The sequence below is a fragment of the Primulina eburnea genome, chromosome 9 (genome assembly GCF_022965805.1).
Source record: "Primulina eburnea isolate SZY01 chromosome 9, ASM2296580v1, whole genome shotgun sequence".
Taxonomy (NCBI): Eukaryota; Viridiplantae; Streptophyta; class Magnoliopsida; order Lamiales; family Gesneriaceae; genus Primulina; species Primulina eburnea.
Window position 1 is genome coordinate 29,932,318 of NC_133109.1, and position 9,540 is coordinate 29,941,857.

Here is a 9,540-nt window from a genome sequence, read left to right on the forward strand (position 1 = left end):
TTTTAATTTTCTCTCTACATGTTATTTTATGATTTTAAAACAATTTTGTAATTATAATTTTAGTACAGTTTCTAATTAAGTAATATATTATAATATCATAAGAAGATATATGAAAAGATAATTATATATGCGATAATAGAATAACATGATACTAATACGAAGTTTAATACTAACATATTTTATGGTTTTTAACTAAGAGTTGAAAGCAAAGAGTTTAATAAATTATTTATATCAACCATTATAAATGTTAATATATTAATAATATCATAAAATATAAATCTCGTAGAAGAATGAGTAGAGTTTAGCTATAATAAAAATTTAGAGATTTTAGCAGTAGTTTTTAAAAAAATTATATATCAGACAAATTTATAAATTTAATAAATAAAATTTGGTAATATTTGAAAAAGCTATTGAGAATGTTTAAGATTTAAATATTAAAGGTCTAAAAATAAACTAGACCATAATTTTCAAAAATAGTAAACCAAAACCAGAACCAAAATCTTTTGAGTAGATCTCTTGTGAGATGGTCTTACGAATCTTTATCTCTGAGACGGGTCAACCCTACTGATATTCACAATAAAAAGTAACACTATTAGCATAAAAAGTAATATTTTTTCATTAATGACCCAAATAAGAGATCTGTATCACAAAATACGACTCATGAGATTGTCTCACACAAGTTTTTGCCAATTCTTTTCTTGAATTTAATTCGAAAATTAGTTCTCAAAATATATAAATTTACGACGTAACTGTTAAACAATTGGTTTGATTGTCTCACATATCATATGACTATTTTTTTTGATATTTAAATATGAATCATAGTAGTAATTAAAAAAAATTAATTAATTAATATCACTTCATCTTCACTCTTGTTTGAGCTGTCTCGACCCATTAACCCGCTAAACGATCTATCCAAGCATAATGTCCTCTTCTCTTCAAGAAACCACCTCGGCTTGCCAAATTTTGCGTCGGAATTTTAAGATGTTTTTCAGTAGTTTTTTAAAGATGTTTGTGATCTATATATGCTTGTTGGCATTCTTGAACCATTTGAGAAGCTAAGTCCTTGCCAAATTCCATCTTTTTTATGCGCCTTCGAAGTGGTCTTTTTGATATTGCTTGATTTGCTTTTATCTCCTGTATCAGTTTTTCGAAAAGTTTCCCAAATCATTTAAAATAAAACCAAACATTAAGTTGATATAGTCCTTGATACCCTTGGATAGCCCGGGTCATGGATGTTAAATAGATAGCCCAAATCTGGGTTAATCTGCAGGATGGATTCTTCAAAAATCGGGCAGGTGAATGCCCGGGACATATTCTCCCCGAGCAACCAGATGCCCGGGCTCTCGAGCCATCTCCCGAGAAGTTATCATACGAGCTATCTCGATAACAGTCCCGCACTCGAGTGATATCTTATCTGTCAGAACTACATGGGTTTGGCGTGTCAGAGAAGCTATCAGATGTAGGGTGGCTTGACAGGAAGTCAACATCAAAAGCTATCAGATGTAGGGTGGCTTGACATGAAGTCAACATCAAAAGCTATGATTGGTAGGTGTACACGTAAATCGAGGTAATCCTTGATTTTCCTTTATATAAATAGCATGTATGTATCTCATTTACAGGATTCTGAATCCTTGAACTTTCAAGCACTTACATATATCCTCACATATATTGCTTGTGTTCATCTTCAACCTGCTGACTTAAGCATCGGAGTGGCCACGCCGGACACCCCTCCGGCGCCCATTCACGAGTTCATCTCCTTGTCTGCAGGTCACAGTGGAAGCTATAGCTCACAGATTCATCTACTTTGCTCATTTTCCTGAATAACATTATTGATTTAATATGCTGGAGCACCCGACCCGACTCATCCATTTCACCCGGATCGCATCATTGGCGCCATTTGTGGGAAACTTGAGCTCAAGACGGATATGGTTTCCATTAAAAAGTAAGTCCGACCATCTCACTCAAATCTTATATGTTGATTTTATATGGGCTCAAAGCTCAGCAGCTATCCCGGATTGACGTTGAAGATCATTTGTTATGCACTCAGTAGTATACAGCTATATTAGTCACCTAATTTAACTCAACCAGAGAAGTTTCACTCTATCGAAAATGAATTCGGATTCAGTATTTCCAGGTTAGTGATTTGGTTTTAATAAAACTAATATAGTAGGAGAAGCAAAATTATTTAAATCCCGGGAGACATGAGGCCCCGACACATTATCTAAAGCCCGGGATATATGAGGCCCAGGCACATTCTTCTAAGTCAGGGAGATATGAGGCCCCGACACCATATATTAAGTCCGGGAGACATGAGGCCACGACACATTATCTAAAGTTCGGGAGGTACGAGGCCCCGACACATTCTTTTAAGTCTGGGAGACATGAGGCCCCGTCACATTATCTAAAGCTCGGGAGGTATGAGGCCCCGACACATTCTTCTAAGTCCAGGAGATATGAGGCCCCGTCACCATATATTAAGTTCGGGAGACATGAGGCCCCGACACATTATCTACGGGAGGTACGAAGCCCCGGTACATTCTTTTAAGTCCGAGAGACATGAGACCCCGGCACATTATCTAAAGCCCGGGAGGTATGAGGCCCCGACACCATATATTAAGTCCGGGAGACATGAGGCCCCGACACATTATCTAAAATCCGGGAGAGATGAGGCCCTGACTATTATCTATGCCCAGGACTCCGTACCCTGGCTCTGGGCTCCTCACCTCGACCACTCCAAAACCCAGGGCTCTGTACCTTGGTTGCTCATTAAGTTCAGGGCTCCGTAACCTGGCTCGGAGACCCGTACCTCGGCCATCTACTAAGTCCAGGGATCCGTACCCTGGCTCGGGGCTCCGCACCTCGACCACTCCAAGACCCAGGGCTCCATACCATGATTGCTCATTAAGTCCAGGGCTCCGTATCCTGGCTCGAGGCTCCGCACCTCGACCACTCCAAGACCCAGGGATCTGTACCCTGGTTGCTCATTAAGTCCAGGGCTCCGTACCCTGGCCCGGGGACCCGTACCTCGGCCATACTCTATAAAGTCCAGGGACTCGTACCCTGGCCCTGGGCTCCGTACCTCGGTCATCTATTAAGTCCAGGGGTCCCCTGGCCCAGGGACCCGTACCTCGGCCATATTCTGTAAAGTCCAAGGACCCGTACCCTAGCCCGGGGCTCCGTACCTCGGCCATATTCTGTAAAGTCCAGGGACCCGTACCCTGGCCCGAGGCTCCGTACCTCGGTAATCTATTAAGTCCAGCGAATCGTACCCTGGCCCGAGGTTCCGTACCTCGGTTATTTATCAAATCCAGGGACTCGTACCCTGGCCCGAGGACCCGTACCTCGGTCATCTGCTAAGTCCAGGGCTCCGTACCCTGGCTCGGGGCTCCGCATCTCGACCACTCCAAGACCCAGGGCTCCGTACCCTAGTTGCTCATTAAGTCCAGGGCTCCGTACCCTGGCCCGGGGACCCTTACCTCGGCTTACTGCTAAGTCCAGGGATCTGTACCTTGGCTCGAGGCTCCGCACCTCGACCATTATCTAGACCCAGGGATCCGTAATCTGGCTTGGGGCTCCGCAACTCGACCATTCCTAAGTCCTGGAACATGTTCCCCGGCCCAGGACTCCGTACCTTGACTGTTCATTAGACCCAGGACTACGTACCCTAGTCATCGAGTAAGTCCGGGAGACATGAGGCACCGTCATTATATCTCTAGCCCGGGAGACTTAAGGTCCCGGCACCTCATCCCATCACTGGGATATTTGAAGCCTCTGATGCTTTTATAGTTTGGAATTGATAATTTTTCTATTGAAATCCATGACCGGGCACACAAGACTAATCGGGACAGCAAGTATGACTCTAGCCCGACTATTTAAGGAGGGAGTGATGATACCCTTAGATAGCCCGGGTCATGGATGCTAAATGGATAGCCCAAATCTGGGTTAATCTGCAGGATGGATTCTTCAAAAGCCGGGAAGGTGAATGCCCGAGACATATTCTCCCCGAGCAACCAGATGCCCGGGTTCTCGAGCCATTTCCCGAGAAGCTTATCACCCGGGCTACCTCGATAACAGTGCCGCACTCGAGTGCTATCTTATCTGTCAGAACTACAGGGATTTGGCGTGTCAGAGAAGCTATCAAATGTAGGGTGGCTTGACAGGAAGTCAACATCAAAAGCAATCAGAAGGTAGGGTGGCTTGACATGAAGTCAACGTCAAAGGCTATGAGTGGTAGGTGTACACGCAAGTCGAGGTAATCCTTGATTTTCCTTCCTATAAATAGTAGGTATGTATCTCATTTAAAGGATTCTGAATCCTTGAAATTTCAAGCACTTACATATATCCTCACATATATTGCTTGTGTTCATCTTCAACCTGCTGACTTAAGCATCAGAGTGGCCACGCCGGACACCCCTCCGGCGCCCATTCACGAGTTCATCTCCTTGTCTGCAGGTCACAGTGGAAGTAATAGCTCACAGATTCATCTACTTTGCTCATTTTCCTGAACAACATTATTGATTTGATCTGTTGGAGCACACGACTCAGCTCATCCATTTTACCCGGATCTCATCAGTCCTTATTAATAAATGAGCATTTATCAGAGCATGAATTGGAAAAACTCAAGCATGACAATTTCAATATTTTTTCATGTAAATATATAAATAAATATAATATTTCTAGTCTAGTGGACAAGCTTGACAATTTCAATATCAATAAGTCTTTTCGATATTTAAAATAGAGTGAAATATATTCCCGTACACAAAATATTGATAAATTGGTAAATTTGTACATGAACGTAAATCACATAATTGGTACATGAATTATTAATAAATTGACAAATTGGTACTTCATCAAACTAAAAATTTAATTTTACTCTTAACATAAATTAATTTTAAGTTCATTTATCATTATAGATTCAATTAGAAACACACTTTTATTTTTAAAATTATTCAAATTATTTTATTATTTAATTTTTAAAATTTATTTAAAAATTATATTTTAAAAATAATTATCGACCCAAATATATAACTAAGTTTTTTTTGTCATATTGATAAAAATTTTATAAATAAATATCTGTTGCAAGAGTTCGAATGAATTTTTTTCGAACGATCGAATGAAAAATAATCATCAATTTAGTTTTTCAAAATTTGATATTGATACATTGTAATTAAGAAAGTATTCAATATGAAAGTCATAGATCATGAAAAGACAAATCTTTTGGGAAAAAATCGGTGGCGCGTGGCGGCCGAACTACCTACATGACAACATATGAAAAATCACACTCTCGATTTACAAAACTCAAATGTCGAAAGTTTCTGCACTTGATTTGAACATTTCTGGTAAGTTTCGTGGCTTTTTTACTTGCATTTTAAATTAAATTTTGTGGTTATTCGAGGGCGCATGGTGGACAAAGTACCGATACGACATCACACGAAAAATCTCACTCGTTTACGATCTATAACTTTCATGTTGAACATTTTCTAAAATTCCAATAGATCAATACCAAAATTTTAAAAAACTAAAATCGTGATTATTTTTGTTGTGGTCGTCTGAAGACAATACATTCAAATTCTAGTGAATATTTATTTATTAGTTGTATATCTGAGTTGATAATTCTTTATCATAATATAATTTTTATTTAAATATAAATATTTCAAAAATAATAAACTAAATAATCTTGAAAATAAAACTATGTACTTGATTGAATTTATTGATGGTAATTGGACTTAAAAACAATTTAATTTAATGGTAAAAATGATTTTTTTAAATCTTGATCATGTACTAGTTTGCTATTTTTAAATAGTTTATGTACCAAAAAAGCCATTAAAATAGTTCATATATCAATTAACCAATTTATCAATTGTTCGTGTACGGAAATAAATTTTACTATTTTAAAATATATAAGACTTTTAAGGTTGCATTTTGTTGGTTGAAATGATTAATGATCATATCAAATCAAATGTTTAGTTTTAATTTTATATATTTATTATTTATCTAATTATCTCACATTAATCAAATCATTATTTATTTATTTCACATAAATTAAATCATTGAATTTAAATTAAAATATTACCACTTATATCTTTATTATATATATTTATATTGATTAACTATTGAAAATATAAAAATATAATTTATCGCCTTATCTCAAATTTAATCAATCAAATCATATATATTATTATTTATTCAATATTATTTTAACATCGTACTCAAATATTTTAATAATTGCAAGATTTATAATTTAGACAATCTCATCAAACCTCGTTAATCCCAACTAAACGCAACCGTGTACTTGATAATAGTTCAAGTTTATGCAAATTAATGCGACAAAAAAATTCAAAAATTCGGTCAGGCCATAAATATTTGGATCAAAGAAACTTGATACCAATTTTTTAATTCAAGTACTTATGGCCCGGACGAAGTATTGAGTTCGAGACTTGGAGAGATACATATTCTATTACCAAGAGTGAGGAGTTTTGTGAGTAAGATGTTATGGACTACTCAAAACGTGATTACATATCCAAAAAAGGATAATGTTATGGCCCTTACGCTCTTTGTGTGTAACAACACAATGACGTTATTTAAATTTAAGTTGTATTATTTTATTAGATTTTCCGACTGTATTTGATGAAGAAATAATATTTACGAGAATGTGTTGACCCGGTTGGAAATCCGGCGAGTTGAAATATTTTGAGAATATCTCATAGACTTGTTATCAAAATGACCAGTAAATAAAACTCAAATTGTTAAAAGTCATATTTCAGGTTGGCTAGACTAGTTCGGATGTTAGCTATACTAATCGTATGTTGTTGGTTGTTGTGTATGTGTCATCCAGCTCAATTTTGTTGCGTACAAATAGCATAGAGAACATTCGAACTAGTCTAGTCGGCCTGAAATATGACTTGTAGCAAATTGAGCTTTATTTTTATCTATTTTGTTTGCTAGTCATTTTGATCACGGACTATTAGATACCATCAAAAATACTTCAACTAATAAGATTTTCAGCCGGTGCAGATGGTGTTTTTTCAAATTTTATAAAAAGTTAAGATATAAATGCCTATTTAATTTTTTCAAAAGAAAAAAGTAAATTTTTTATATTTCACAAGGAGGTTTTGTAGGCCCTGACTTGCAATAAAATCATTATATTCAAATTACGGTTGCAGAAGCATATACAATCCTTTAATATTAAAAAGATAACAAAAATATGAATTCTACGAAAGAGTCACAGTCTTGCCAACTCAACATTTCTATTTTTCCCAATTTCCATCTTATATGGAGTGGGGAAACCCTATTGCTGAAATTTACAATAACCAGAAAGAAAATAGAGGTGAAGTCTTTTGGGAACTTGATGAGAGAATAAATTGAGCTTATGGTAGTTAACAAATCAAAATAAAACATCAGTCAGTAATTCAATATGAAATGATATGTATAAGTAGTATTTTATTTATAATTTTTCATATATTTTTAGGTGTTTAATATAATATAAATTTATTTAATTATTTAGATTAATTATTAGGTTATTTATAATAATTTTCTAAAATCACTTTATGATATAATATAATTTATAATTAATTAGATTAATTAGATTATTTATAATAATTTTCTTGAGTCATTTTTCTCTCGAATATTATATATATATATATATATATATATATATATATATATATATATATATATTAGAAAATCTAATCTTTAATTAATTTATTTATTTTGATTTTATTAATCTAAATAGTTTTACTTTATATTTTTATTGAATACTCTTTATTCTATTAAAATTTTTCTTAAATTCTTCACTTTATATATATATATATATATATATATATAATTAATTAATTAATTAATTAATTGATATTATTTTAGAAGCGTCTTTTATGTATTTTTAATATTCATCATAAGTTTATTTAAAATTTTATGTGGAGGGTAATAAATTTCATTTTATTTACTTAATGTATTGTTATTATTTCTATTCAATTATTTTAATTACATTTTGATCAAACGCCTCAAAATTTTGGAGTGTTATAGATTTTGTAAAAAAAATATAATAATAATAATAAGAACATAAAAAAAATCAAAAAACCCAATAAATGTTCAGAATTGCGAATTTAAATTACAATTCCCGTTGAAGTGTAACATTAACTCGCAATATGACAAAGGCCGTTCCTCACAGCAGAGAGTGTTATGCATTATTAAAAATAAAAATTATTTTTAAAAAAATTGATATTTTTATATTTTAATTAATTCAAATTAATATTATGTTTTTATATTAAAATATGTGATTAATGATCCAACTTAAAGTTATAATTTTATTTTTGGTTACAAATATATATTGTGGGTGGTAAAATGACGTCTCTCTTATTAATTTTCTTTTATAGTTTTTTCAATTCTTTTTTAAAAAATTTAGTAAAAATTTAATTTTTTTATTACAAATATGTGATTCCGAACGAACAAGAAAAAACAACGATACATTCAATTTTTTTAATATTATAAGTTTCTTTATAAAAAAAACTATTTTCTTCTTTTTATCTTGTTAATTTTTTATTTAGAAATTAAAATTTTATTAATCACATATTTGTAACAAAAATAATAATTTTGTTGGTGTTTTCATATTCTAATTATTTTGAAAAATTATTTTCACCTTTTTTGCATTGTTAATTTTTCTCATTCTTTTTTAATGTTTTAAATACAAAAAATATTTTTCCTCTCTTAGAGATTTAAGAAATAATTCAATTTTCAAAAAAATGTTTAAAAAATTAAAAAAGACTAAGCGTTTGAACAAGAAAAATTATACAAGATAATTTTCTTTTTATATCATGTCAATTTTTTGGTATTATTTTTAATTGTTCGATATGTTTAACTTTTTAAAATTTTTGTACATTTTTAAATTGGATTATTTCTTATATCCCTAAAAAATATAAATATATTTCTTGTATTTAGACGTTAATTTTTTTTTTTTTACAAATATGTGATTAATAAATTTGAACTTCTAAAATAAAAATTAACGAGATAAAAAAAGAGAAAATAGTTTTTTTTTAACTGAATGTACCGTCATTTTTTCTTGTTCGTTCGAAATCGCATATTTGTCACAAAAAAATAAATTTTATTAACATTTAAAAAAAAGGAGTTGAACAAATTATTAAAAAAAATAATAAGAGAGACGTCATTTTACCACCACAATATATATTTGTAACCAAAAATAAAATTGTAACTTTAAATTGAATTATTAATCAAATATTATAATATAAAAAATATAATTTTGATTTTAAAATAATTAAAATATAAAAATACTAATTTTTAAAAAAATAAAAAAAAATATTTGACAGTGCATAGCAACCTCAGCAGAATGGTTCTCCAGAGGATCTTGATCCAATCAAAACACATGAGTTGACCAACTACTAAAAATAATAGCTCTTGGGATTCGTTCAATGGATGCAAGGAACACATCAACACAAGCACATGCAAACAAATAGTAAAATACAACTCAACAATAACTTGTATGTTACATGAAGACCTATCAAAAATATTAATATTGAAATCGTCGAG